This window comes from Peromyscus maniculatus, chromosome 21, assembly GCF_049852395.1.
Source record: "Peromyscus maniculatus bairdii isolate BWxNUB_F1_BW_parent chromosome 21, HU_Pman_BW_mat_3.1, whole genome shotgun sequence".
Taxonomy (NCBI): domain Eukaryota; kingdom Metazoa; phylum Chordata; class Mammalia; order Rodentia; family Cricetidae; genus Peromyscus; species Peromyscus maniculatus.
The window spans coordinates 43,133,718-43,142,451 of NC_134872.1; positions in this window are offsets into that span (position 1 = coordinate 43,133,718).

Consider the following 8,734-nt stretch of genomic DNA (forward strand, 5'->3'; position numbering starts at 1 on the left):
TGGCTTTATTGGAGGAAGTGTGTCACTGGGGGTGGGTTTTGAGGTTTCAGGAGCTCAAGCCAGGCCCAGTGGCTCACTCTTTCTGTTGCCTGCTGATCAGGATGTAGAACTCTTAGCTACCACTCCAGCACCATGTCTGCCTGCAGGCTACCATGCTTCCTCCTATGATGATAATGGACTAAACCTCTGAATTTTAATCCAGTCCTAGTTAAATGTTTTCCTTTATAAGAGTTGCCCTGGTCATGGTGTCTCTTCACAGGAATAAAAACCCTAACTAAGACAGTAACCATGGTAGTTATCTCTAGGTACGTATTGATCTTGAAATGGAGAAAGGGATAAGTTAGACATTCATTCTAATTTTTCATGTATGCATTGCTTTGTATTCTTACTTATCTTTGGAGGTTTCATACTTAATTTGCTATTATTTTCTAAGAAAGTAATTTGTCTGTCTTTGCTCCTTGGGTTCTCTCCTTCATGTGGCACAGACACTGACTCTGTCTGTGTCCAGTGACATTAGTACTCTACTGAAAATTTATCATGTGTTGTTCATAGCCAGCCACACCTTCTGCATATTTTTTTTTTTTTTTGGTTTTTCGAGACAGGGTTTCTCTGTGTAGTTTTGGTGCCTGTTCTGGATCTTGCTCTGTAGACCAGGCTGGCCTTGAACTCACAGAGATCTGCCTGGCTCTGCCTCCTGAGTGCTGGGATTAAAGGCAGGCACCATCACTGCCTGTCATTCTTAACATTCCCATGTCATATATACTTGAGTCCATGTTTACATGATTTTTTCACCCTTAGAGAAGGAAGCCAAAGAAAGATTAATTTATGAAAAATGAATGGCTGTTGAAACTCTTCAAAGGCTTGATTTACTGCATAATTAGTAGACAACACTAGAAAACAGAATATCTTTCTGCTTGAGAATTGAGTAAATTGATTAATTCATTAATTAGGTATGATAACACAATAGATAGCATAATTGTACCACTGGCTAACAAAACATAGCAGAAGAATCAAGCATGTTTTCAACATGGTCAAAAATTAGAGTTAGAATCTTAATGAAAGAACTCAGGAGAGCCAAGTTCAGCTCTTTTCTTCTGGAAGGAGCTGTATTATGCACAGAGCACATAGCAAACAGCAGCCTTCGTCCTTCCTAAGTTTGTCTCAAGCAGAACGTGTGCCTTCATTCATTTATCCACTGAAGATTATTTCCAGACACTTTCCATGTTTCAGGTACCAGGAAAAGCCAGGGAGTATAACAGTGAACAAATGAGGTAAATCTGCTCTTTTGGAGTAGACATTTGAAGGGTTTTCTGCTAGTTATGATAGCCACTGGCATCACAAAGCAATTTACATTCAAACTGAACTGAATTAAGTTTAGACATGTAAGTCCTGGGTCCTATTAGTACAAGTACAGGAGACCAGTAACAGTATGTGCTTTCCATGTAGCGTAGGACAGTGAGGAAAGATATTTTAAACATGGTGGGAAAGCAGTCCTGGACAGTGTGATTCTAAAAAGGTGGAGAGAGGGAAAATGACAAACAGTAAAACGGAGGAGAAACTTATAGTCTACGAAGACCATGAGTTAGCGGCCAGCTGGGGTCACATAATGAGACTCTGTCTCAAGAGGAAGGGAGGGGTAAAGACAGAGAGACAGATATTTGAGACAGGGATGGCCACCTTTTGTAAGGTGGTCAGGGCAGAAGTGAAACAAAAACATATCTGTTAATTTAATTATGTAAACTGTGGCAAAATCAAGGTTTGGCACATGCAAACGGTTGACACACAAAATATCAAGTCTAGAGAAGAGGTCGGTGAGGCTGGAAAATCATGAAAGGCAGGGAAAGATGAAGGGCAGAGCAGAGAAGGAGCATGATAGGGGGATGCTTCATGTTAAACTGCGTAGGATGCAAGGAAATCATTTGTTCTGGTCTAAGTTTCAAAACCAGGCTTTTGTGTGAAGGACACATTGGACAGGTCAGAGTGGAGAGCAAGCCATCTGTCCAAAGGTTAAATATTAAGCCAGTAGAACCAGAATTGGGACCATGGAATCAGAAACTAATTGGGATTGAAGGATAATTTGGAGGACGGACGCCTGGCCTTGTTGATGGATTTGGTGTTGAGAATAGGAAAGGAAAGAACTAAGGGTAAGTGCTACATTCCTACAGTGAGAAGCTGGGGATGGTGAGGGTACCATAGGCCAAGAAGATCCCACAGGGCATGTTTGAGACAAATTAAGATAATTTCTCATTTGTCTATGATAACTGTAAAAATGTTAGATTACCATCTCATTCAGAGTATCCAACAATAGAGTTGACAGAAAAATCTAGAGCCAGCAGAAAACTTAAAGTGTGATATGAGTTTCATCATAAAATATGTGGTATTTCAATCCACAAAACTGGATAAAATCCTCAGTACTCATGGAGGATGGGAAATCAAAGAAGACTAAAGACAAAGCTCTGGGGAAGTCCTGCCTTTAAAGTAAGGCCAAGGAAAAGGGTCCTGGGGAGGGATGAAGAAGGAGCCAGAGGAGGAAGTTCAGCAAGAGAGTAGATCACAGAAGCACCAATGAGAGGACAGGAGAGCAGCAGAGAGCAAACAGGACAGGAAGTTACAATAACCTGTTTGCAGAAAGCAAGGTAGCTGGAGACCCTGTCAGGAGTCGAGAAAAGGAAAAGCCAAAACATGAGTAAAACTTGGGAGAGAAGTGATGAGATGGAGAAAGTTGACTGTAGACACTTTGCAGAAATGATCTCAGCACTTCTAGGGAACATGGTCTCATGAAAGGCTTTCTCTAGAATGAGGAGGACAGTATGCTTGCAAGCTCATGAAGCTGATGCAACAAAGGGAAAAATCACTGGAACTGGGAAAGAGAGGGGAGGTCAAGAAAGACCTTAGGAAGGCAAGGCCAGAGAAACAGCACCAGCTGTAGATGTTTCCTGTTGTATTTTATAGAAAAGCAGAAAGTGTGCATGGACACAACTTTGTAGCCTGTGTAGAAGGTGTGGGAGCAAGAGAGTTCCAGGAATTTTGCTTATACCTTCAGAAGGACATTCTAAAAGAAAATCTTGACACCATAGTTAAAAGATGCAGTGAAGCAAATGAGTTTTGTTTGGTGCTTGAGAAGTATCCACAGACTTCAGAACTTCCAGAGTGTAGGTCATGGCTTTGGAGACAGACCTGGTGACAAATCTCAGCTTCATTCGTCATGAGTTATGAGACTTTCTGAGCAATTCATTTACATTTTCTCAAGCTCTACCTCTTCATCTGTGCAACGGTGATTCCTACACATTTAGCCTGTATTTATATAAAGTAGATTATACACACACACACACACACACACACACACACACACACACACACACACACACAAAGCATAAATGTCTATGAAGTGCTTTTGAAAACACAAATAAAGGCAGCACAAATTCATCTATGAGTTTGAACAGTAAGAGGGGTAGTATACCATGAATGTCAAGAGAGGAGAGAATTTTCAGAATGGGAAGTGGTCTCTGCACTCATGAAAAGTCATTCAAACAAAGAGAAGGCCACTGTGTATGCTCATGAAGATGTCTCTGGAGACTTTCAACATTGTTATTTCCATGTTGTCATCAAAATCACAACTACAGGCTGTGTGCAGAGGAGCAGTAGGAATACAGGCAGATACTCTGGTGTTTCTCCTAGTGTTTAAGTGGTTCAGCAAGAAGATACCAGTAACACAAGAACAGAAAAAAGAACAAAGAAAAGAATGGAGCCTGCAAGAGGCAGCTGGGAAAGAATTGTGCCAAGAGAGAGAAGAGGCAGGAGAGGGCATGTACAGAAGGAATGAAGAAAGCATCTCAGGGATGTGCAGATGGAGGGGAAAGAGAAAGTGCACACCAACGGGACCTTGTTATTGCCTGTCATGAGCACTAAGCATGGAAGCAGCAGTGGGATGAACTGAACACAGTGAGGTTTGCCGGAAAATCACTGAACTGAAGAAATGGAATGAGTTGCCTTAAAGGCATCAGCCTGTAGCAAGAGGTCTTTAGAATTAAGGTTTACCCATGAGGAAGTTTGGTTTTCCCATAGACCAGTGGGGCCCATCTTTTTTTGCTTTAAGGACACAGAAATGCTACCGCCAGATGGCAACATTTCTAAACCACCCCTCTGAGGTTTGTTTAGGTATTTTCAAACTTTTGAGTCACAACTTGGAAAACCAAATCTTCTAGGAGTAGAATGTATTCAGTAGCAGGGTATAGGTACTAATTGTCCAATCCACAGATTGATGTAACAGTGTTCCTTTTGGAATGCACTGCCCAGCAGAGTCCTCTTACCTGCCCCAATCTTGCCTACCCCCCAGAAGGCCTGGTTTGCATGATATAATCTAAGTTCTCACCATTGTGGCCTCCAAGCTCATAAGTCATGGCAGTAATCAGCTGGCATTCTTCAAACTTTTAAGTTACAAAAGGAGTCTACTTATGAAATATCTGCTGTACTGCATAATAAACAACACCAGAGTGAACTCAAAACAGACTAATTTAATAAGCAATTTCTTTCCCCTACATTGTTTCGATTTACATAATCAACTGGTATAATATTTAGCATACTCTTCAATGTTTGTTTACACAACAGTCCTGTGCTTTAGATCACTCCATTCACCAAAATATTGATTGGCCTGCAAAGCACACAAAATAGCAAGTATTCTTGTGGTAATCTTTCCAGGAATTAGAAGGTAGGGGAGGGAGGTGGTAGTTTGTCTATTTCTCTTCTTAATCACAGACTTAATATTCTATTAAAGTGGGTGAGATATCAAAATATCAACACTATCTACAGCTATTAGTAACGGATAAAGTACTCTAGCAAAGAATTAATATTAGTACCATTAAAATAGCTATATCAAGTGTTCATTTATCTCCAGAATGGAAACAATAGCAGCCTAAAGCAGAGACAGGCCTTTGAGTGTTGCGGTGTGAGAATCAACCACAGCTTAAGAGCCATGGCTTCCCTGCTAAAGGTAAAAAAACAATCTTGAAGCCACAGTTCTAAGATGTAATACAGTGAGTCTCTTTTTCATCATCTTGTGCTCAGAGAAAACAGTGTGGAATTACCTCGATGAAGAAAGAGCTCAGATATCAAAATGCATTAACTTTGCTTGCATTAATTTAAACAGATTTAGAGCTTTTTAAATGAACATGATGTTATTTGTGCATTACTGAACAAAATAGATGTGGGTTAGACTGCAAAGCTCCATCCTGCATCTCTGTCTTGTAGGGATTGGATGAACTCTACTTCTTAGAATCACTTAAAATACACATGATGCATACTTTTTTTCTCACCAGCTAAATCATTTCTTTCTTTTTTTTAAAAAGACTTTCTTTTTCAAAATGAGCTTTGGTTACATGGATGTCCTGCAGCTCAGGATGCTGTGGTGAGGAAGCAATTGCCATGGTCAAGGTTTCTTCTATATGGTAATAATCAAGAGTTAAGCTAGTTATGTGGCTCAGTAGGCAAAGATGCTTGCCTGGCAAATCTGTTCACTGGAGTTCGAATCTAGGATACCAGGGAAGGAGGTGAGAACCGACTCCAGAAAGTTCTCTGCTCTCCACATATGTGACACAGCACATGGACACCCCCACACATCGTACACATTTAATAAATTTAATTTAATTTTTTAAAATGCAAGTCTTAACTTCAAGCCTCCAGTTCCATACCTGAAATCTTTTATTCTTTCAGCTTCCTTCATCTGGGATTCCATATCTGTAGCAGGGAATTAAAAAGTTGGTGACTACTCATTGATCAATGGAATCAAATCGAAGACTCTGACATTAATCCACACACCTACAAACGCCTGACTTTTGACAAAGAAGCCAAAATTATACAATGGAAAAAAGAAAGCATCTTCAACAAATGGTGCTGGCATAACTGGATATCTACATGTAGAAGAATGCAAATAGATACATATTTATCACCAGGCACAAAACTCAAGTCCAAATAGATCAAAGACCTCAACATAAATCCAGTTACACTGAACCTCATAGAAGAGAAAGTGGAAAGTAGCCTTGAACGCATTGGCACAGGAGACCACTTCCTGAATATAACACCAGTAGCCCAGACACTGAGAGTAACAATTAATAAATAGGACCTCCTGAAACTGAGAAGCTTCTATAAGGCAAGAACACTGTCAATAAGACAAAATGACAGCCTACAGAATGGGAAAAGATCTTTACCAACTCCGTATCTGATAGAGGGATGATCTTTAAAATATATAAAGAACTCAAGAAACTAGACAACAAAATATAAAATAATCCAATTAAAAAGTGGGCTACAGAGCTAAACAGAGAATTCTCAGCAGAAGAATCTCAAAAGGCCAAAAGACATTTAAGGAAATGTTCAACATCCTTAGTCATCAGGGAAATGCAAATCAAAATGATTCTGAGATACCATCTAAAACCTGTCAGAATGACTAAGATCAAAAACACTGATGACAGTTTATGTTGGAGAGGATGTGGAGAAAGGGGCACACTCCTCCACTGCTGGTGGGAATGCAATCTTGTACAGTCAGTATGGCAGTATCTCAGAAAATTGGGAATCGACCTACCTCAAGACCCAGAAATATCACTCCTGGGCATATACCCCAAAGATGCTCAACCACACCACAAGGACATTGCTCAACTATGGTCATAGCAGCATTATTTATAATAGAATTTATCTGGAATTCCAGAATTCATCTGGAAACAACCTAGATGCCCTTCAACCAAAGAATGGATAAAGAAAATGTGGTACATTTACACAATGGAATATTATCCAGTGGTTAAAAAAACAAAAACAAAAACAACAGTGTCATTATGAAATTTGCAGGCAAGTGGATGGAACTAGAAAAAAATCATCCTAAATGAGGTAACTCAGACTGAGAAAGACAAATACGGTATGTACTCACTCATGAGTGAATATCAGACGCAAAGCAAAGGATAACCAGGCTACAATCCACAATCCCAGAGAAGCTAGGTGAAGAGGAAGACACTAAGAGGGACACACATGGATCTCCCCAGGAAGGGGAAAGAGTTAAGATCTCCTGGGTAAACTGGGAGGGGGGAATAAAGGGGAGGGGATGGGAGGTGGCAACATGAGGGCTTGAGATGGCCAAGTTGGGGAAGAGACAGGGAGGGAGAGCAATGAAAGAGATATCTTGACAGAGTATACCATTAAGGGGATGGGGAGAAATCTGGAGCTAGGGAAAACCCCAGGAACTCACAAGATTGTCCCCAGCTAAGACTCATAGCAATGGTGGAGAGGGTGCTTGAACTAGCCTTCCCCTGTACTCAGACTGGTGTCTACCCTAAATGTTATCATAGAACCTACATCTAGTAACTGATGGAAGCAGATGCAGAGACCCACAGCCAAGCACTTGGCCAAGACTCTGGAGTTCAGTTAAAGAGAGGGAGGAAGGATTATAAGAACAAGGGGGGGGGGTCAGAATTATGATGGGAAAAACCACAGAGATAGCTGACCCAAGTTAGTGAGAGCTCATGGACTCTGTATTGACAGCTTGGGAACCTGCATGGGACTGAAACAGGCGCTCTGAATGTGGATGAAAGTTGCATGACTTGAAGTGTTTATGGGTCCCCTAGCAATGGGACCAGGACTTATCCCGGGTACACAAACTGGCTTTTTAGTGCTCATTCCCTATGGTGCGATGCCTTACTCAGCCTTGATTCAGGGGTGAGGGGCGAGATCTGGCCCCAACTTATTATGCCAGCCGGTGTTGATTACTTAAGGTAGGCCTTACCCTCTATGAGGAGTGAATGGGAGTGATATTGGGGGCGGTGGCAGGGGAGTGGGAGAAGGGGATGGAGGGGGAACAGGGGTCAGTATGTAAAAGGAAAGAAATTTTTTAAAATAAAATATTATAAAAAAAAATTGGTGACTGGCTTCAGGGTAGAACTCTCTGGAAAGTCTGGTCAGCACTGTATCCCATCTCCTATTCACAGATGGAAAGACATCTCAAAGACAGGAAGTGACATCACAGTGCTTGTTTATGGCAGAATACATTCAAAACTCCAACTCTTGTTGTTTGTTTTTTACTCTTTTTCTCTTTTGGAGGGCCCGCCACCCAGCTCCCAAATAAATCACACACCAAGGTTTATTCTTAATTATGAACTCCTGGCCTTAACTTGACTTAGTTTCTAGCCAGCTTTTCTTAACTTAAATTATCCATCCCGTCTACCTTTTACCACTGGGCTTTTCCCATTCTCTTACTTCTGTAAATCTCACTCTTACTCCATGGCTTGGTTGTGTAGCTGGGTGGTTGGCCCCTGATGTCTTCCTTCTTCTCTGGCTGCTAGCTCTCCTCCTCCCAGATTTCTCCTTCTATTTACTCTCCCTGCCTGTCAGCCCCACCTATCCTTTCTCCTGTCTTGCTGTTGGCCATTCAGCTCTTTATTAGACCATCAAGTGTTTTAGACAGGCAAAGTATTACAGCTTCACAGAGTTAAATATATACAACATAAGCAAAAGTAACACCTTAAAATAATATTCCCCAACAAGCTCTCTTTATGATATTGGAAACAGAACAAATAAGAAATACAAGTAAATATAGGTTGCTATTTCAACTAACTTTGAATTTATAATATCTCAATTTGGGATCAAAAGCCTGCTCAGTTCCCTTGCTCTGGTGCAAGAAGGTGGGAACTTTATTAAACACGACACATAATGCTCTCTCTTTCTCTTGCTTCATTCAAAATATTTTCTTCCTCTAGCT